Source organism: Phyllostomus hastatus, unplaced genomic scaffold, assembly GCF_019186645.2.
Source record: "Phyllostomus hastatus isolate PE091 unplaced genomic scaffold, TTU_PhHast_1.1 phas_scaffold_55, whole genome shotgun sequence".
NCBI lineage: Eukaryota > Metazoa > Chordata > Mammalia > Chiroptera > Phyllostomidae > Phyllostomus > Phyllostomus hastatus.
Window position 1 is genome coordinate 14,701,401 of NW_025334035.1, and position 22,698 is coordinate 14,724,098.

Sequence of the window (22,698 nt, forward strand, 5' to 3'; positions counted from 1 at the left end):
TTAAGAGAATGAGAAGGCAAGCCACAAGCTGGCAGAAAATACTTTCAAATTATATATCTGGTAAAATACTTGTATTCAAAATATATAAAGAGCTCTCAAGCCCCAATAATAAGAAACAACCTAATTTTTCAAAATGGGCAAAGATTTGAACAAACACTTCATCAAGGAAGATATATGAATAACTAATAAGCACATGAGAAGATGTTCAACATCATTAGTCATTAGGAATGAAAACTAAAGCTATAATAATATATCACTGCACTGCTATTAGAATGGTTAAAATTTAAAGCCATTTTAAATGGTTTGCTTGTGACTCAGTGGATTGAGTGCCAGCCCACGGACAAAAAGGCCACTGGTTCGGTTCCTAGGGCGTGTGACAGGCAACTGATGTAGTCTCATGCACCAATGTTTCTCTCCCTCTCTTTCTCTCACCCTACCCATCTCTCTAAAATAAACAAACAAAATCTTAAAAAAAAAAGCCTCACCATTGCATGTCTTGTTGAGAACGTGGAGTAACTGGAACTCTTATTGCCTGCTGGTCAGAATATAGACTGTATGACCATAATGAAAAATTATGAGGTAGGTTCTCAATATTTTAAACATACACCTACAATATGATCCAGCTGTTCTACTTCTAGATGTTTACACAAGAGAAATGAAAAACTGTCCATACAAACATGTACACGAAGGTTTATAGCACCTTTATTGGTAATCACCCCAAACTGGAACAAACCAAGATGTCTATCAACAGGTGAATCAGTAAGTGAAGCAACAGAGTGCTACTCAGCAGTGAGAAGGCATGGCGTGTCCTGGAGGTGGCAGGTCCTTGACAGCTCAGGGGCCAGGGGCTTAGAGGCACAGCCAGACTCCCCAAGGTTTTCCATGGGTTCCCCTCACTCAGCAAAACCTGACCTTCTCTTCTTGGCCAGGGGCCCCCTGCTTGGATATTGCTCTGCAACAGCCCTTCCCCCACTCACCCCAGACTCACTTGGCCTAGGCTGTACTGGCCTCTCTGTTGCTCCTCAAACTTGCAAGGCCTGTTCCTTTTGCATGTGCTGTTCTGGAATGTTCTTCCACAGAGAACCACACTGGTCCCTTTCTTCCTACATCAAGTCTTTATTCAAACTTCACATTGACACAAATCTCCTTTGCTACCTATGGCAGACTAAAACTGACCACAGAGATGTCCAGGTCCTAATCCTTGGGGTCTGTGGGTATTTCCTCTGATGGCAAAGGGACTTGGCAGTTGTGGTTAAGGTAAGGATCTTGAGATGGGGAGATGATCTGGATTATCTAGCAGGGCCCTGAAAGTCCTCTGCCGTATCCACAGGAGGGGGAGGCAGAGGGAGAGTGGCGACAGAAGGAGCAGGTGACATGCTGTGGGCCACAAAGCTGGAGAAAGAGCCAAGGGAGCTGTGGCACCTCGACGTCAGCCCAGCAACGGAGGTTGGGACTTCTGAACTCCAAAACTATGAGGGAATAAATGGGTATTGTTTTAAGCCACCAAGTTTTCTGTTTGCTTGTTTTCTATGGCAGCTACAAGATATTAATAAGCCACCATATTAAGGCAGCAGTTCTCACACCTGGTATTTTTGCCTTCCTTCCCAGCCTCAGTTTCCCTCAGAGCCTGTACAGGAAAAACTCAGTTTTCTTCCTGTGTAGGGAAACACCCTAATATGTCTTTCTTTCCCATGAGTCTCACTCACACAAAACACTTTACTTCTGACACTTATTGTCACCAAATGTGTGGAGGTTTTCCCTCCACACCAAATCGTTCTCTGCAGTGCCACCTGGGTATCCTGCACTTTAACTCAATTCTGACACTACATACCCAGAGATCATGTCAGATCTTACAGGGTGAGGGCTCAGTCCCCTAAGGCTGCCCCTCCCCCCAGCACATACACACACTACAGATGCCAGTCCCAAGTCCAAGTTGTTACCTGGGCTTCTGACCAACTCACTATAGGCCAGAGGTTCCAACAACCCCTCCTTGGGTTCAATTAATTTGCTAGAGCGGCTCACAGAACTCAGAGAAATGCTTACTCACATTTACCAGTTTATCAGAGGCTGTGATAAGGACACAGATGACCGGCCAGATGAAGAGGTGCAGGATGAGGTCTGGGAGAGTCCTGAGCACAGGAGTTTCTGTGCCTGTGGAGTTGGGGTGTGTCACCCTCCTGATGTGTGGTTGTGTTCACTGACCCAGAAGCCCTGTGATCCCCTACTGGTGGAATTTCATGGAGCTTCCTCACATGGGCACGACTGATGATTAATCCACTTCCAGCCCCTCTCCTCTGGGGGTGGGGCTGAGAATCCACTTCCAACCTCCTCTCCTCCACATGGGGGTGGGGCTGAGAATCCTAAACTTCTGATCCAGGCTTGGTCTCTCTGGTGACCAGCTTCACCCGGGAGCCACCCAGGAGGCACCCAGAGTCACCCCATTAGAACAAGAGATGCTCCTTGTGCTCTTGTCACTCAGGAAGTCACAGGGGTCGTAGGAGCAGAGCCCAGTGTATACATTTGTTTCGGTTAACTCTCAGGGCCCTAATTGGCATCTGATACACTGTATATTTTACTCACTCATCTTTTTCATTGCATGTCTGTCCTGAGTAGACAATACACTCAGAGAGGGTGGTGATCCTTGGTCTGTTTCATCCGTGCTATATGCCCACCTCCTGGTAGATGGCAGGGTTCTCAGCAGCTTATGTGTCAGGATTCAGCTGTTGAAAAAATGCATAAAAGATTTTAACATTTAGAACAGTGCAAGAAATAATTCATCAAACATTCAGTAGGCCTTGTTTGTAATGGCTGGAGCTTGCTGCACAAGTCCCTTCCTCCCAAGCGCACCAGTGCCTTTCCCTTCCCACAAAGTAGCCATTCTTGTGAGTGTGATTGGTGTGTTTCCAATCCATTTTACATATGTGAGTATGAATGGCTCACACCCATGCTACATGGGGTCAGAGTGTGCACTCACACCTGTGAAGCCACACTGTGACCTGTTTTTCTTTACTCATGTCATGTTTTTGAGAGTCTACAGTAGAGGCACACACAGACCTGGCTGATTTCTTTTTCCTGCTGTGCAATGTTCCACTGTAAGAATACATCACATTTTATTCGTCCATTTCCCCGTTGATATATCAAGCAGGGTCTGGGCAGGAAACAGATGAAGCACAAAACAAAAAGGAACTGAAGGAACGAACTCTTTAGAAAGAAGTGAGCAGGGCCAGGGAAAGCAATACGCAGATCTTTCCCGCTAAGTGCAGTGTGGGGCCTGGCCAGCCAGGCTGTTCTCAGACAGAGAGTCTTACCTGAGAAGAAGGGCATGGTTATTTAGGTCTGCAAGTGAATGTACCTCACAAAAGAATTTACTCCGAGTCACCTCCTGGAGAGTCACCTCAGAGGACTCTCCACAGGGGCTTTCTTTACACAGTGCCATCCCTGCAGTTTTGCCAATGAGACTCTATTGAACAAGCTGCAATTCACAGGAAAATGTAGGACAGAGGTCCCAGAGCACATCCTCAGCACATTCCTTGTTAGACATCTGTACTTCTCTCCCCACCCACCAGGCCTGGCCCACCCACCACACAGAGGAGCAGGGGACATGCCGGGGGCTGCCAGGGCTGCCTGGGCCCTGGGGAGTGCCTGGCAGGGGAACTGCAGAAAGAATTCTCTTCTGCAGAGAGAACACAAATGCCCGCCTTTTTCTCACTTCCTCTTTTGAGCCTGAGAGTGCTGGCCTCCCAGTGGACGGCAACTATTTATGGGTCTTGGCTGCTCCGTGTGAAACCCTGGTCCCTCCCTAGAGGAAAGAGTGGGGGGGGTGAGGGGGGCCCAGGTGACCTTGCCTTTGGCCTGGGGTGCAACAGGCCCAGGTGCAGCAGTTACAGTCTCAATGAAACCCACTCTGGAAGGTCAGGGTGGTTCTGGCAGGTTCCCTATCAGATAAGCACTGTGCATGCTGTATTTATAGATGCTCAAGGTGTAGGGTGGGACTGTTTGTTGGACAACAATATCCACTCTCCCAGATTTTGACAAAAGGAGAAACTGAGGACCAGGAGGTTGCATGTCTGGTCTAAAGTTACATGCTTTTCCTACCTATAGCCATTCCAAGGGTCCCAGGTCTTTCTTATTTACCCTCCCCACCCCCCACCACAAGGCCCCCTGGTCCTGTCACTGAATTTTACACCAGCTCAGACCAGTGTCTGCCCTTCCACCATCCACTTATGTTGATGTCCTTCCCCCTCCCCCAAACCTGGACTATGAGCTCTGTGAGCACAGGAACTTTGATTTATGCCAGCACCCTTGTGCACAGTAGGTACTTAATTAATGCTTGTGGATGGAGCAAGTAAAAACTCTGCTTCCAAGTCTGCGTGTCCTCTCTGAGAGGGCTGGGGTCCCTGGCTCTTGCGTGGCTCTGAGCCACGCAAGATCAGTTTCATGGCTCAATGAAACTTTGTAACAGCCAGAGTCAGTTAGGAGAGCACAGACCCCAGAGTCAGGCCCTGTGGAAGATCTCTGCTCTACCGTGTCTGAAACTATGGGCAAATGCTCAGTTTCTCTAAGCCTTGACTCCCTTGTCTGTAACAAGGGGGCCATGACAGCATCTACCTTTTTCTGAGGTTGAAGCATTGTAAAATAAAATAAAATTTGTGCCTGGCACATAGTAGGTGTTCAATTCTTTGTGGTCCCTTACTATTCACCTACTGCTCACCCAGCACACACACACACACACACACACACACACACACCATCACTTTCACTGTGGGAACCAGTCCCTTCCTCCTTCTGGGGCTCCAACTGCTTACAGACAGGGATGCCAGAGGCCTTTACACAGAAAACAGCCCCTTGCCCACTTCGTTCTCTCATTCATGCAGCAATTATATATGTAGTGCCTTTCAGCTGTGGCACAGCTCCAGACACCAGGACAATGACATCAAGATGAAGCCTCTGGGCTCCTAGAGCTCACCTGGGGAAGAAGATGACCTACCTGTAAGCAAGTGGGCAAACCAGCTCCTTCTAAGCAGTAGTGCTCAGAGGAAATACACCAGATCAAAATGGTAGGGAGTGACTGGGACTGGGCCTCTGGCCAAGGTGGTTGGGGAGGCCCCCCTACTGAGGAGGGGCTGCTGCAGAGAGACTGGGTCATGCAAACAGCCCACACCTGAGTGGTCCTGATAAGGAGAGCAGCAAAGGCCCTCAGGTGGGAAGATGTCAGGCACACCTCCAAGAGGAGCGGAGGGAGAGGAAGGAGAGGGAGCAGGGGGCCAGTAGGGCCAGCCTACGTGGGGCTTTGTCTAGGTTGTGCTCCTGGCTTTGCACTTCTCCCTGCTCAGGACGCCTGTAAGTCAGCAGACTGTGCACGTGAGAGCTTGCCAAGCCACACTGTGGGGCCCAGCCCCATCTTCTCATAAAGGACCCGGTTCACTGGTTTTCCTTCCTTGAATAGGTCGCCTCTACCCAGCAGAATCCAAAGGAGCTACAAGATTGAGGGTTTTACTTATTTTAAATTTCTAGCCTTTTCAGTCATTCATTTATTCGTTCAACAGATATTTGTAAAATGTATATTGTCACTGAATAGGTAACTGGACTCTGTGGAGAAGTAAGACACTGATGCCCTCCGGCAGCCCAGAGCCTGGAGGATTCAGTGCCTCAGCTTTCCTACCCACACAATGGGCAGGCTAGACCTGACATCCATAAGGCGGTACTTCTCTTTTAGAGTCGCATGATGATGGAGAAGGGAATATGTCTGCCCAACATCACAGGTATAACAGAGGGCTTGGGAGTGGGTGCAGAGAGAGAGAGAGAGACAGAGAGAGACAGAAAGGTAGAGAGAGGATTCTTAGATCAGCAACCCACTCTTCCTTCCTGTGCTGCAGTGAGAGAAGTGCTTTTAACAGCCTTCTCTGTCTCCCCACCCAGAAGCCTGGGCCAGAGGGCTGGTAGCAATCTGCTGGGCTGCACTCTTGGTTAATTACTTCTCTGCTCACAGCCAAGGGGTGGGGCAGGACCACCAGAACCCCTTCTTTCCCTGAGTCCTTCTTTTATTCTCTGGGAATTACCTGGGCATGTGGGAGGAGCGTGCAGGGGCAATGTTGCACAAAGGGAAGTGTTTGGGCACTGGAGGCTGATCATACAGCAGCTCTATGACCCTAAGCAAGTCAGTGTACCTCTCTGACCCTCGGGCTCCTCTTCAATGAACTAGAACTACTAATAAACAAATCCCTGAGAAGACTAAATAAGGTCTGTAAAGTGCCTGGCACATGGTAAGCCAGTAATAGGTGGCAAGTATTATCATTAGTAGAAACATAGGAACATTGTGGGTTCAAAAAAAATGACATTCCCTCCAGGAGAGCCACCTGAGGTTAGCTGATGTAGCACCTCTACTGGCTCAGGGTGGCTTTGGGGCTACCAGCTGTCTGCAGAGAAAAGTGTACATTCGCCAGCAGCTTGGATGCTCACACCGTGAGCCTTTCCACCACCATGTGCCCTGCTGTCACACCCATTTCTTCCCAGTGTGTGCCTGTTGGCCTCTAGGAAGCACCTCCTCCTCCTGAAGGCCAATGAATGTCTGTGCACAGCCTCACTAGCAAGAGTGAAAAAGGCAGGTTAAAGCTACCACGTATCATTTCTCATCTGTTAGATTGCCACAAATCTGACCCTACATGCAACAGTCTGATGTTATCCCATGCAGATACAGACATGTGGAAATGCAGATAGTCCCACGCTGCCTGTGGAAGTGAGTATTAGTGCGACCAGTTTGGCAATATCTACTGAAACTGGGAAAGTGCACATCCCACAGTTTGGAGGTCCTGTCTGAGAACATCCACCCAAGAGATACTCTGAGATGTTTGCACAAAGAGGCCTGCACTGCTCTGACCAGAGCAGCATTGCTCACAACAGCAAGGCTTTGGACATAATGTTGCTCAGTAGAGGAGGGAGGGAAGAGTAGGTGTGGAATGCCATACCGCAGTTAAAAAGGAACAAACCAGTTACATATGAATTATTACGAGTTGATCTCAACAATGTTGGTTGAAAACAGGAAGATGCATAATGGTATATATAGAACACTATTTTTATAAATACCTCAAAATAACTCAGGCAAAATAGTGGTAATTACTGTATTATTCATAGATAAACACATATTTATAAAGGTATAAAAGTAAACCTGGAAGACAAAGATGTGTTGATGATGGTGGTTCCATCTGGTGAGGTGAGGGGAGGGCGGGGGTTTCAGAGCTTTTATTGTATTGTTTTCTTTCTTTAAAGAAAAAATCGAAGGCAAATATGCCAACCTTTAACATATAATTCTTAGTGATGTGAATGGGGGTTTTGTTATATTATTCATGGTTATTTTCTGTATATATTTCAATGACGGAAAATTTAAAAAGGTCTTTTTCACAGAAAATGCTGACTAAGAAATGTAAGAGGAATGACAGGTTTAGAAAGTCATTCAAAAACAAGACAAGGTAGTCTTACTTACTTGCAGCAAGTAAAGGAGGCAGGATTTATATTCAAAGCTCTACCTCCCTGAAGGGAAGCTTAGCCATGGTTTACATGCACTATTTGGTCAATCACACATTGATTTCTGCAGTAGGTTCCCATCAAGTTCATCCTGTCACAGCTGGTCTGTAAAATACTGTGCTACATTTTAACAGTTAGCAAGAATGACAGTAAGAATGGCCCAGACCAAGCTTGAGACCCTTAAAAATGGCTCCCTGAGATTTTTCACTCCTCATTCTTTTTAAATTGAATTTATTGATTGATCGGTTGATTTTTTATTGATTTTGGGGGGTGACATGGGTTAATAAAATTGTATAGGTTTCAGGTGTACAATTCTATAATACACCATCTATATATTGTATGTTCACCATCCTAAATCAAGTCTCTTTCCACCACCCCTTTACCTTATTCTACCTGCCCTCAACCCCTTTCTCTCTGTCAGTCCCTATACTGTCATTCAAGTGTTTGAGTTTTTCTTTGTTTTGTTTGATTAATTCTTTCATCCTTTTCTCCAAGCCCCTAACCCTTTCCCCTCTGACAGCTGTCAGTGTGTTCTCTGTACCTATGAGTCTGTCTCCATTTGGCTTGTTAGTTCAGTTTGTTCATTAGATTCCACACATGACTGAGATCATATGGTACTTGTCTTCCTCTGACTGGCTTATTTCACCTAACATAATGCTCTCCAGGTTCATCCATGCTGTCACAAAAGGTAAGATTTCCTTCTTTTTTATTCCTTCATAGTATTCCATTGTATAAATGTACCATTGATGGGCACTTGGGCTGCTTCTAAAGCTTAGCTATTGTAAATAATGCTGCAATGAACATAGGGGTGCATATATTATTTTGAATTAGTGTTTCAGGTTTCTTCAGATATATTCTCAGAAGTGGAATTGCTAAGTCATAAGGCAGTTTCATTTTTTATTTTTTTGCATTAACTAAATGCTTTCCACAGTGGTTGCACCAATCTACATTCCCACCAACAGTGCACAAGGGTTCCCCTTTCTCCACATTGTCACCAGCACTTGTAGTTTGTTGATTTATTGATGATAGTCATTCTTGCAAGTGTGAGGTGATGTCTCATTGGGATTTAATTTGCATCTCTCTGATGATTAGTGACATTAAACATCCTTTCATATGTCTATTGGCCACCTGTGTGTCATCTTTGGAGACCTGTCTGTTCAGGTCCTTTGCCCATTTCTTAATTGGATTGTTTGTGTGTGTGTGTGTGTGTGTTGAGTTTTATAAGCTCCTTATAAATTTTGAATATTAAGCCCTTATCAGATGTATTGGCAACTATGTTCTCCCATTCAGTGGATTGTCTTTTCATTTTGTTGATAGTTTCCTTTGTTGTGAAAAACGTTTTCAGTTTTATGAAGTCCTCTTTATTTTTTCTTTTGTTTTCTTTGCCTGAGGAGATATAAAAAATGTTGCTATGAGAAATGTCTGAGATTTTACTGCCTATGTTTTCTTTTGGATTTTCATGATTTCAAGTCTTTGATCCATTTTGAGTTTATTCTTGTGTATGGTGTAAGAAGGCGGTCTAATTTCATATTTTTACATGCATCTGTCCACTTTTCCCAGCACTATTTATTGAATACACTACCTTTACTCCATTGTAAGTTTTCACCTGCTTTGTCAAGTAATTAACTATAGAGACATGTGTTTATTTCTGGTCTTTCTATTCTGTTCCATTGATTTATAGTCTGTTTTTATGCCAGTACCATGCTGTTTCAATTACTTTGGCCTTGTAGTATAGTTTGATGTTAGTCAGCATGATTCTTCCAACTTTATTCTTCTTTCTCAAGATTGCTGTGACTCTTCAGAGTCTCTCGTGGTTCCCTAAAATTTTGAAATATTTGTTCTTGTTCTGTGAAATATGCCATTGGAATCTTGATAGGAATTGCATTGAATCTAAACATATATTGAATCTAAAGGTATGGACATTATAATGATATTAATTTTTTCTATTCATGAACATGGCATATATGCTCCCACTTATTTGTATCTTCTTCAGTTTCTTTCTTTGGTGTCTTATAATTTTTCAAATACAAGTCTTTTACATACTTGTTAAATTGATTCCTAGGTATTATATTTTTGAAGCAATTGTAAATGGGATTGTTTTCTTAGTTTCCCTTTCTGATACTTCACTACTGATGTATAAAACTGCAACTGATCTCTGGATATTTACTCTGTATCTTGCTACTTCACTGAATTCACTTATCAATTCTAGTAGTTTTTAGATGGGATCTTTAGGGTTCTTTATATACAGTATCATGTAATCTGGAAATAATGACAGCTTTTCTTCTTCCTTTCCAATCTGAATGCAATCTGAATTTTCTTTCTTCTTCTTGTCTGAATGCTGTGGCTAGGACTTTCAGTACTGTGTGAATAAGAATGGTAAAAAGGACATCCCTGTCTTGTTCCTGATCTTGAAAGAAAAACTTTTTATTTTTTTCATTTTTTTAAAGAAAGGCTTTTAGTTTGTGCCCATTGAGTATGATGTTGGCTGTGGGTTTGTCATATATGGCCTTTATTATGTTGAAGTATGTTCCCTTTATTCTCACTTTGCTGAGTTTTTATCATAAATGGGTGCTGGATTTTATCAAATGCTTTTTCTGCAGGTATTGTTTACGAGGCCTATCACATTTATTGATTTGTGGATATTGTAGCAACCTTGCATCCCAGGAATAAATCCCACTTGCTTATGATTCATGATCTTTCTAATGTATTACTGGATCTGTTTTGCTAACATTTTGTTGAGGATTTTAGCATCTATGTTCATCGACCTATAATTTTCTTTCTTTGTTGTGTCTCTGGTTTTGGAATTAGAATAATGTTGGCATCATAAAATGAGCTTGGGAGTCTTTCTACTCTTAAAATTTTTGCAATAGTTTGAGAAGGAGAGGTATTAGTTCTTCTTTGAATATTTGGTAAAATTCACATGTGAAGCCATCTGGTCCAGGACTTTTATTTATTGGAAGTTTTTGGATTAATTCTTCAATTTCAGTAGGTGTAGTATGTATATTCAGATTGTATGTTTCTTGAAATTTATCCATTTTTTCCAGGTTGTCCAATTTGTTAGCATATAGTTGTTCATAATATTGTCTTACAATCCTTTGCATTTCTTTGGTGTCAGTTGTTATTTCTCCTTTTTCATTTCTGATTTCATTTATTTGTGTTCTCTCTCTTTTTTTCTTGGTGAGTCTGGTTAAAGGTTTGTCAATCTTATTTATCTTTCCAAAGAACCAGCGCTTGACTTCATTGATCTTTTTTAGGTTCTATTTTGTTTATTTCTGCTTTGATCTTTATTATTTCCTCCCTTCTACTCACTTTGGGTTTTGTATGTTGTTTTTTCCACTTCTTTTAAGTGTAAAGTTAGATTGTTTGTTTGAGCTTTTTCTTGTTTCATGAAATAGGCCTAATATGCTCTGAATTTTCCTCTTAGGACTTCTTTCTCTGTGTCCCATAGATTTTGGGTTGTTGTGTTCTCATTTTCATTTACTTGGGTCCTTTTAGGTATCTTTTGATTTCTTCCTTGATCTCATTGTTAATGCGTTCACTGTTTAGTAACATGTTATTTAACCTCCATGTCCTTATGTGTTCTTCAGTTTTTTTCTTGTGATTGATACCTAGTTTCATACCGTTAAAGTCAGAAAAGATGCTTGATATGATTTCAATCTTTTGAAATTTATTGAGGCTTGTTTTGCACTCTAACATGTGGTCTATCTTAGAGAATGTTCCATGTGCATTTGAAAAGAATGTATATTCCTCTACTTTGGGTTGCAATGCTCTGAAGATATCAATTAAATCCATCTAATCTAGTGTGTCATTTAAGGCTGCTGCTTCCTTGCTGATTTTCTGTCTAGAAGATCTATCCAATGATGTCAATGGTGTGTTAATATCCCTTACTATGACTGTATTGCTGACAATCAAGATTTGCTTCACATATTTAGGTGCTCCTAGGTTGGATGCATAGAAGTTTACAAGGGTTACATCCTATTGTTGGCTTGCTCCCATTATCACTATGTAGTGTCTTTGTTCATCTCTTACTGTAGCCTTTGTTTTAAAGTCTGTCTTGTCAGATATATATATATTGATACCCCAGGTTTTCTTTTAATTTGCGTGAAATATATTTTCCATTTCTTTTAGTCTTTGTGTATCTTGTTCTGAGGTGGGTTTCTCATAGACAGAATATATGAATATATGAGTTTTCTTTTCTTATCCAATCAACTACTTTATGTCTTTTGATCGAAGATATAAACCATTCACATTTAAAGTGATTATTGATAGGTATGTGTTTATTGCCATTTTATTTTTTCAACTACCTACCTCTGTTTGTTCTCCTTCTCCTTTTCCCTCTTCCTCCACCTGCTTTTCCTTCCCCTCCTCCTCTTTCTCCTCTTCCTCCTTCCTCTTCCCATTCTTCCCCTTCTTCTCTTATTCCTCCCCTCCTCCTCCTTTTTCTTGTCTTCATCTTCTTCAACTTGTTCTTCTTTCTCCTTCTTCTTCCCTTTCCCTATCCCTTTCTATTCCTCCTTCTTCTTCAACCTGGCCCTTTAACATTTCTTGTAATGCTGGTTTGGTGGTAATAAACTCTTTTGTTTTTGTTTTTTTTCTGGAAAGTTCATTATTTCTCCTTCAATTTTAAATGATACTGTGTAAAGTAATCCTGGTTGTAGGTCCTTGCTTTTCATTACTTTGAATATTTTATTCCAATCCCCTATGGCCTGAAAGGTTTCTGTTGTGAAATGAGCTGACAGTCTTAGGGCAGATCCTTTGTAGGTAACTAACTGCTTTTCTCTTCTGCCTTTTAGATTCTCTCTTTAACTGTTGCCATTTTAATTATGGTGTGTCTTGGTGTGGATCTCTCTGGTTCATTTGGTTAGGACTCTCTGTGCTTCCTGGACTTATGTGTCTTTTTCCTTCACCAGGTTAGGAAGGTTTTTGGTAATTATTTTTTTTCAAATATGTTCTCAATCCCTTTCTCTCTCTCTCTCTTCTCCTTCTGGTACATCCCTATGATGTGGAGGTTGTTATGCTTCATGATGTCTCAAAGGTCCCTTAAACTACCCTCTTTCTTTTTAGTTCTTTGGACTTTTTGCTGTTTTTATTGTGTGTTGTTTTCTACCTTGTCTTCCAAATCACTCATTTTATCCTCTGCTTCATCCAACCTCCTTTTTATTCCTTCCAGTGTATTCTTGATGTCAGATACGGTATTCTTCATTTCTGCTGGTTCTTTTTCATGGCTTTTATGTCCTTTTTCACATGTCATAGTTCTCACTAAGTTCCTTGAATATGTTTATAACCATTACTTTGAACTCTGTATTTGATAAATTGCTTACTTAAATTTCACTTAGCTCTTTTTCTGAAGATTTCTCCTGTTCTTTCATTTGGTGCCTTTTTCTTTGTCTCCCTATTTTGGCTGCCTCCTGTGTTTGTTTCTATGTGTTAGGTAGATCTTCTATGACTCCCAGTCTAGGTTGGGTGGCCTTATATAACAGGTGTCCTGTGGAACCCAGTAGTGCAGTCTCCTTGATCACTTGAACTGAGTGCTTGAGGAATATCCCTTCTGTGAGTTATATGGACCCTCCTATTGTAATTGAGTCTTTATTGCTGTTGGCTCATTTGTGTGTGGAATTAACCCTCAGGCTGGCTGACTGTGAGGCTCAACCCTGACCCAGTGTGTGAGATACTGTGCAGGTGCTGACCACTATACACGAATTCACCTCTGCTGGGTTTAGTGCCTGCTGAGCTCTCTCTTTGGATATGCTCTTTGTGAAGCTTATTGGATCCTGCTTTGATGTTGTCTGAAGCTGGCCACTGGGGTATGTTGGTTCTGGGCCTCTTGGGAGGTATTTTGGTGCAGGCCAGTGCCAGACGCTGTGTGTGTCTGGGCCTTGGCAACCTGTTTGGAGTTAAGAGTTATCCACAGTTTGTGGCTACGTCTGCTGGGTTTGGATGCTTGCAAAATGGACCAAACTGCACACCAAAGCTGGGTTTTACCAGCACCGGGCCCTGGTACAGGTCAGCAATGTCCCAAGGCACCTCAAGATCTGTCTCCACCCACCTGCTGGCTGCCTGTTAGGCTCAGTCACTGAAGGAGCATCCAGTGGGAGGATGGGGCTTGTGGATCTCCTGTGAGAGGAAGGTGCCATTCAGGCTTCAGAAAAAATGGTGTAGTCTCTGCCCTGGTGCCACAGAACTCAGTCTGTCCCAGATTTTGCCCCTGCCTCAGCAGAGCACAGCCACTAGGAGTCAGGTGGGTAGGGCCTCCAGAGCCCTGACATTGGGTCTGCTGGAAGCTGGGAGGTGGTTCTTTTGAATCACCAATGTGGTGAATGTGCTAGTCAGGTTCAAGGAAAGTGGGGGGAATGACTGCACCCAAAAGCTGGACAAGTCAGTGACTGACACCCCCTGAATCTGCTCAGACTTCTACACCCTGGCCAAGGCAGCTGACTCCTCAGCAGGGCCCAGGCTCTGTAGGGTGGGGCAAGATCGAGCCCTGAGGCTGGGGCTATTTCTTTCTCCCAGGCTGATGCCACATAGAGGCAAGTGTTCCAGTCAAGAAAGATGGTGTCTGCAGTATGGGAGAGTGACTCAGCACAGGGAGCCTGTTGGCTGTTCCTTCACCTTTCTTCCCAGAGACACAAACCCCAGTCTTTCCTCATATGACTTTAGTCTGCTCTGCCCTCCTTCCACTGGAGCCCAGAGTGAGTGGCTACAAACAGGTTTTGTGCATTGGCTCTTTAAGTGAGTATCTGTGGCTTCAACAGACTCTATCTCTCCCTGGTGGAAAGAATCTGTGCTGATTTTCACAGCCAGATGTTATGTGGACACCTTCCTGGCTCAGAGCCTGGTTATAGAGCTCTGCTTTGGGTTTACACCCCACACTTCTCATAGAGACCCCTACAGTGGAGATATCCCTCTGGAACCTCAGCCACTGCCTGTGGGAGTGAGGCTAGTCCTTTCTGCATCTCTGCCCTTCCGACCAGTTTCAATGTGACTTCTTCCATAAATTTTTTGGTAATAAGACTCCTCTTCAGCTAGTCTTCCGTTGGTTAATCAGGATGATCATTCTTTAATTTAGTTGTAATTCCAGTTTGGTCCTAGGAGGAGGTAAGTGTAGCTTCCAACGCCATCTCCACTGCCATCTTGAAATTGTAACTTCACATCTCTTTCTTGAGGGAATAGGGACGGGGGCCATCCCTCTGTAACTGGTTCCTGCTGAGCATGGATGGAGTGTGTGTTTGGATATGGAGCCATGAAAATCTCTGGCTGCCTGACTTATGGAAGCCTTGGGGCCCCCTACGTTCTGGGGGTCCTGAGGACAGAAGGGCTTGAAGAGAGCTCTACTGTAACAGGAGACATGCATCATAAAGGGTGAGGCAGCAGCAGGAAGAGCCAAGGAGACGGAGGCCCTGCCACCCATGAACTCACACTCTGGTGGGGCTTCAATGAGCAAGATGGACCAGCGTGACAGCCTCCCTGAGGACAAAGGAGCCAGCAAGGGAGTGAAGGGGAGGTGCTATCATATTTGAATCTCTTCCCATAAAATTCAGGACACCGAGCCATGGTTTTTATTCAGGGGTCACCTACTGAGCTGCTAGGACAGGTAGGATCTGGGCAGGAAGTGACCCTGTGGAGAGGGCGAGCCCAGTGGATGAAGCCCAGTAACCCCAGAGGGGGAAGGGATACCAGATGGGACAGGTCTACACAACATGCAGTCGGCATCCCATGGTTTCTCAGCCATACTGACGCTTGTTGCCAGGTGATAGAGTGAAGAGCCACACCTGGTAAGGCATCTGGGCCTGGGGAGGGAGGCTGGACACAGCCTTCTGCATCCACTCCCCTGGGACAGTGCACCACAGAGGAGCCCCCTGTGAGGGCAGCAGACTCTCCCAGGGAACAAAAGCTCTGTGTGTGTACACACAATCACACACAGACAGGAGGAGCATAAGGCCACACACGTGAGGCCACCCTGTCCCGACCCACACAGCACAGGGCCCTCTGTGATCAGATATCCTGTTAGACACCATCCCCCAGTTAGCCGGCTACAGAGCTGCAGCTCAGAGGCAAACACCCCTCTGAAAATCAGGATTCAGGGAGAGAGCACCACTCACTGGCAACCTCTTTGTCCCCAAAACCGACTGTATAGCAGGCACTGGGACAAGCCTTGAGAAGAGCAGATCACCTGAGGTATGTACAGCCCACAGTTCCCACCTCTCACAGACTGTGGCTCCATCACCCCTTGTCCCCAGTTTGGAAACAATAGGAGCTCAGGACTGAGAGTGAAGACAGGAAAGAGGTACAGGCACAAGTTGTCATGAGACAGAAAAGTAAGGACAGTCAGCCATGCGGCAGGGGCTGCTCACACGAGGAGCCGCCCTGTCTCACTTCGGTCCAGCTGCAGACGCCTGCACAGCACTCACCCCCTACTGCAGTCCTAGGTCCTGGCTCCTCTCCTCCTCTGATGTCTGGACTCCTGGAGCTATTGGGCTGAGAAGGCCTCCCAAGGCTGGCCCCAGGTCCCAGACACGTGGGCCTGTGGGAGGCAGAGGACAGGTCAGGCTGCCTGGCTCACCTGCCGCAGGGCAGACCCAGTCTGCTGAAAGGACTGCTCTTGGTGGTGTGGCCTCCCTGCAGCTGTCTCTGTCCCAGCCCATACTTGGCAGAGCAGTGTTCTGTTCCTAGCCCCCATGGCTGCCTCTGCTGGGACAAAGCACGGGGCTCCCCCACCCTGGGCTTCCTGGAAGGGCTATCCCGGGTCAGCCTGCAACACTGCACTTGGAAAACAGTGCCTCCCTAATGCACAGCGGACTCCTGGCCTGGAGCAGGGCTGCCCTGACAGGATGGTTTCCTACCATTGACCTGTTTGTCATATTTCTCAATTTATGTACAGCTTAATGTCTTTAAGTCAAATAAACAGACTTCTTTTTATCTAATTCTGAAGAATGAGTACACCCCAGGGGCTGCAATCAGTTACCAAATTTAATTTTCCCATAGCCGGCACATGTACATATAAGACAAGGCAAACGCAAATGTCCACACAAAGGACAAAATCCATCTCCTGCAGGACAGACAACCAGACAACCAGACCAGAGATTTTGTTACTGAGAATGTCTTGGATTGCCCTGCAGGCGTCCCTCAACCCTCAGGTCAGGCCCTGAATACGGCATCCCGGAGACAGTTTCTGCCTGACCAACCGGAAACGAGCCCACACCAGAACTGAAACTACCTTTCTGACAACCCTAACGGGAATAGAAACACTACTTAAAGTGACTACCCTCTCCCCTGCTGAAGCACTGCACAGAAGAGGTTCAGGTGGCCACTCTGCTTCGCTGCTGAAGTTCCCATGCTCAGTGCCGAGGGGGAGTCTCCCATAGAACAGACTCCCGGTCCAGTGGAGACGCAGGTGAGTAAGGCCTGGATGAGCTGTCACTGCCGACTGCTCCTCCAAGTGCCCCCACAGGCCCAGAGGGAGTTCTTTTAAGAGTTCCATCCACTGTCACCAAATCTGTTAAATCTGTTACTGAACTCAAAGGGTTCACCACTTGCGGTGCTCTACTCAGAAAAGAGACACGCTTGTTGCAAGGTAGTTTTATTTACTTTCGGCAAGTAAAGGAGAGCAGGTATTCACATCCAAAGCTCTGCATCCCGGAAGGGAAGCTTAGCCGTTGCTCATAAGCACTATTTGGGCAACTACACATTGATTTCCATTGTCTATACTTACTGGGTTGGGTTCCTGTCAAGTTCATCCAGTTACAGCTGGTCTGTAAAATACTGTGCTACATTTTAACAGTTGGTGAGAATATTGTTTGGTAAGAATGGCCCAGACCTTGAGATTCTTGTCCTATCTAACAATTTGTCCTTTCTATTAGTTATTAGAGTTCTTTATATATTCTAAATACAAATCTCTTATCAGATATGCATTTTGCAAGTATATGCTCCAAGTCTGTGAATTGTCTTTTTATTTTCTTGATGCTGTTCTGTGAAACAAAAGTTTTTAATTTTGGTGAAGTCCAATCTCTTAGTTTTCTCTTTAATCATTTGGGCATTTGGTATAATTGCCTAATCCACAAGTTTGCACCTATTTTCTTCTAAAAATTGTCTGCTTTTAAGTCTTACATTTAGGTCTATGATCCACTGTCAGTTAATTTTTGTATATGGTTTGAGGTAGAGGTGGGACCAAATTCATACTCTTGGACATGTCTCAGCACTGTTTGTTGAGAAGCTGTTTTCTCCCAGAGAATTATCTTGGTACCATTGCTGGCAGTAAATTGAGCATAAATGTTAGGCTTTATTTGGGGACTTTCAATTCTATTTAATTGATCTGTCTATCAATATTCCAGTACCACAGTTTTATTTTACTCTTGCTTTGTAGTTAGTTTTGAAATTGGCAAGTGTGAGTCCTCCAACTTTGTTTTTTCTTTTTCAAGATTGTTTTGGCTCTTCTAGGTCTCTTGCACGTCTGTATGATTTTAGGATTAGCTTATTAAATTCTGCAGAAAAGCCATCTGGGATTTTTATTGGGATTGCATTAAATTTGTAGAAAAACGTGAGGAGTACTGCCATCTTAACAATATTAAGTCTTTAATCAATGAATATGGAGGGTCGCTCCATTTATTTAGGTCTTCTTTAATGTCTTTCAACAATGTTTTATTGTTTTCAATGTACAAGGTTTGCATTTTTTGTTAAATTTATTCTGAAATATCTTATTCAAAACATTGTTTTTTGATTTTTTACAGTGTTTCTCTATGTATATAACAACATATCAATTAACAGATTAAAATTTTCCTCCTTTTTGCAGAAAGAAAGAAGGAAAGCAGGGAGGGAGCTTATAAGCCATGTTGTTATAACAGTACTTTGTTTTGTTTTTATTTTTGTTTTCCCACTTAATATATCTTGGAGTGTTTTCCCTAGCAATGCATAGAGAGCCTTCTTATTCCTTTTGTATAACTGTACAATAGTCCAATTATAAACTTCCTATAATTTACTCAGTCAATCCCCCATTAATGGACATTTAAGTTATTTTTGATATTCTGTCATTACAAATATTTCTGCAATGCACTTATCATTTTGCACTTTGGGATAAATCCCAGAGTTTAATCACTGTATTAATGGGTAAATACATCAGTAATTTTGACAAATGTTGCCAAATTGTCCTTCATGAGGTCACTCCTATTTCCTATTCTTCCATAATAATGAGGCTGCCACATTCCTTGTGACCTTGCCACAGGTGTTTTTAAGTGTCTGGGTTTTAATAATTTACTAGGTGGAAGATAGTGTCTGTGTAGTTTGAATTGTTTTATCTCTAGACCAGGTATATTTATGCTGTTTTTCCTTGTCATTGCCTTTGCCTGATTTTTTGTTGGGTAGCTGGTCTTTTCCTTTTTGTTTAGTCTTTAGATATGAGTTGTAAATGTTTTGTTCCCATTTTCTGTTTGTCTTTGGATTTTGCTTAAGGTGTTTTTTGTTTGTTTGTTTGTTTTGCCATGCAGAAGTTTTTGTTGGGCTGTTTGTTTTGTGTAGCCTATTTTATCAATGTTTTCTTTTATAGATTTTGGATTTTGGGTCATAGTTAGAAAGCCCTTTCAAAAATAATTTTATTCTATTTACACATTGAAATCACTGGGCCATTCTTTTTTAATCTAAGAGAAATTATTTTCTGTGCTGGTTTCTGGCCCAGTCACTTTGTCTGTATCAAGGATCCTTCCCCCTACGTTCTATTTTGTTATTTATTTTGAATATTTTATTTTATTTATTTTTAGAGAGGGGGAAGAGAGGAAGAAAGAGAGGGAGAGAAACATCAATGTGTGGTTGCCTCTTGCATGCCCCCTACTGGGGACTTGGCCCACAACCCAGGCATGTGCCCTGACTGGGAGTTGAACCAGCGATTCTCTGATTCACAGGCTGGCACTCAACTACTGAGCCACACCAGCTAAAGTTCCCCTAAGTTTTATGTGGATAGGGAACTCAAGCAGAGGAGGGAGCCAAATGGAACTCAAATATTATCCCAGTCCAGCTGTCTGTAGCACAGTGCCAGAACCAGGATGGCTTCTGATTTCACAAGTCTTTACTGAGGACAACTATGTGTGAGGTAGTTAGTCATTTCTGAGCACATATGAAGGACCTGCACTATGCCTGGTACTATGGAAGGCACTGGATGCAGAGAGGAATGACACAGCATAAGGAGCCAGAGGAGCTACACCCTCAACTGTCAAATTACAAAACAAGACACATGACTAGGTTGTGGGTGCTCAGATCATCCAGGAAGGTACCTGTGAGACAGCTCAGAAGAGAGGCAAAGTAACAAAGCAGCTCTGGGGAAATTTTTGATGCTTGAGCTACAAGTTGAGATTCCAGGAGCAGGTCCCAGGTCTGGAGTACTAGTTTGAGGCAATATAATTGATTATAAGTAATCAATTATATTTTATACCACTTACATCAGAATATTAACTACCATTTGGCAATCATGTCTTTGTCCAGGCACAAGGCCAGCCTACACTCTGCATTTTGCATGCCCTTTCCCAGGGCGACCTGGCTGTGACTCAGCTGTGTTGTCACCACACAGGTTCTGTCGCTTTCACACACATCTGTCATTGAACTGTGGCAAATCCATTGTCAAAATCAGCTAACAGGAGGTAAAAATTACAACAGGCAGAAAGCTGAAAGAGTGCCTTCACTGTTCTCCCAGGACCTATTCAATAATTTAGTTCTGACTTTAGATCTAGCATGGGAAGGCTCACCCCTCCAATCCCTGGAGTTAATGTTGGGTGAGAGTGGGGGCTGACAAGGGCAGGTCTCAGAGCTATTTTCAGTATTTCAACAAAGCCTGGTGAGAAAACATATACAACTAACTGAAATAAAAATCCACATTTTCCTCTTCCTTCTTCTTCTCCTCCCCTCCCCCCTTTTCCTTCTTGTGCCCCACCCCACTGCCACCTCTTATTTATCTCCTCCCCCTTCTTCATAATTGATAAAAGTGAGGTTGTAAATGGTCATTGTCAATTCTCCTGTGTCACCTAAGTTTGGGTCTGTGGCCTCCTCCAGGGCCTACATCCCATCTCCCCACTGGGATCCCCTCCTGCCTGCACCCCACCAGTGACAACATAGCTCACATTGTGTTCACTCAAAGATTGGATGAGAAATTCCTCCTGTCTCAAAGCTTTTTACTATCCTCTCTTTTCAAGTCCCACTGACAGAATTTCTTGGCAAAATTGTGAAGATCAAGAATGAGGAGCCAATACTGTCATCCATCTGCTCCTTCTCATGGGGACAATACCTCTCAGACCACTGTGGAGAAAGAGACAAAATTGTCTTAGGCCCTTGTGGCCCTTTTATTTTTTTCCTGGCCCAGACCCAGGCTTTGGCAAACACAGCACATCATATTTTGAGGAGGGTAATGTCAATGAATGTAAGAGCTCTGGGGGGCTATGCCTTTACTGGTGTGCGTTTGCTACCATGAAAGGTCAAGCATTTGCCACTCATACAATGCTCACAATGGCAGTCCCACTTTATGGACAGGGACACCAAGTTCCAAAGAGGTGAAATTCTGCCCAAGGCCACACAGCTAGGGAATGCTCAACTTGGGATACATAGTCGGTAGTTCCCAACTATTGTTCCTTGTGGTTTTGCTGGGTTCACTCTCATAGATTCTCAGAATATATGCTTACACTGCTAGTTCTTGACTTTTCAGTTTTAGACATTATGAATTGATTTCTTGCTTAACTCTTTTTAAAAATATATTTTATTGATTATGCTATTACAGTTGTCCCATTTCCCCCCATTCACTCTCCTCTGCCCGACACCCCTCCCACCCACATTCCCCCCTCTTTAGTCCATGTCCATGAGTCATACATATAAGTTCTTTGGCTTCTACATTTCCTATACTGTTCTTACCCTCCCCCTGTCTATTTTCTACCTACCAGTTATGCTTCTTATTCCCTGTACATTTCCCCCCTCTCTGCCCCTCCCACTCCCCTGTTGATAACCCTCCATGTGATCTCCATTTCTGTGGTTTTGTTCCTGTTCTAGTTGTTTGCCTAGTTTCTTTTGGTTTTTGTTTTAGGTGTGGTTGTTAATAACTGTGAGTTTGCTGTCGTTTTACTGTTCATATTTTTTATCTTCTTTTTCTTAGATAAATCCCTTTAACATTTCATATAATAAGGGCTTGGTGATGATGAACTCCTTTAACTTGACTTTATCTGAGAAGCCCTTTATCTGCCCTTCCATTCTAAATGAAAGCTTTGCTGGATAGAGCAATCTGGGATGTAGGTCTTTGCCTTTCATGACTTGGAATACTTCTTCCCAGCCCCTTCTTGCCTGTAAGGTCTCTTTTGAGAAATCAGCTGACAGTCTGATGGGAACTCCTTTGTAAGTTACTGTCTCCTTTTCTCTTGCTACTTCAAGGATTCTCTCCATTTTAATCTTGGCTAATGTAATTATGATGCACCTTGGTGTGTTCCTCCTTGGGTCCAGCTTCTTTGGGACTGTCTGAGCTTCCTGGACTTCCTGAAAGTCTTATTTCCTTTGCCAGATTGGGGTAGTTCTCCTTTATTATTTGTTCAAATAAATTTTCCACTTGTTGCTATACCTCTTCTCCTTCTGGTACCCCTATAATTCAGATGTTGGAACATTTAAAGATGTCCTGGAAGTTCCTAAGCCTCTCCTCATTTTTTGAATTCTTGTTTCTTCATTCTCTTCTGACTGGATGTTTCTTTCTTCCTTCTGGTCCACACCTTTGATTTGAGTCCCAGTTTCCTTCCCATTGCTGTTGGTTCCCTGTACATTTTCCTTTATTTCACTTAGCATAGCCTTCATTTTTTCATCTAAATGCAACCAAATTCAACCAATTCTGTGAGCATCCTGATTACCAGTGTTTTGAATTGTGCATCTGATAGGTTGGCTATCTCTCAGTCACTTAGTTGTATTTTTTCTGGAGCTTTAATCTGTTCTTTCATTTGGGCCATTTTTGTGTGTGTGTCTCCACCTGCCTGTTACTTAGTAAGGGGTGGAGCTTTAGGTGTTTACCAGGGTGGGCCAACCCACATTGCTGCACTATGACGCTCTTTGTGGGGAAGGGGTCTGAGAGGGAACAGTGGTGCTTACTCTGCTCTCTGTCAGATTTCAGTCACTTCCCCCGCTACCCACCAGCAAATTGGGCCCTTCTGGTGCTTATTCCCAGGTGGGTGGGCTTGT

General features: G+C 43.6%; 1 protein-coding gene across 1 annotated transcript in view; it reads left to right on the forward strand.

The window, feature by feature from the left end:
- The first annotated feature begins 16,800 nt into the window (after positions 1–16,800).
- The window catches only part of TNFRSF13B (TNF receptor superfamily member 13B), a 41,762-nt gene continuing 35,864 nt past the window's right edge, over positions 16,801–22,698 (forward strand). The window contains exon 1 of the mRNA XM_045823995.1: positions 16,801–16,912. The gene's annotated coding sequence lies outside the window, so the exon portion shown is untranslated. The remainder of the gene's footprint in view (positions 16,913–22,698) is intronic.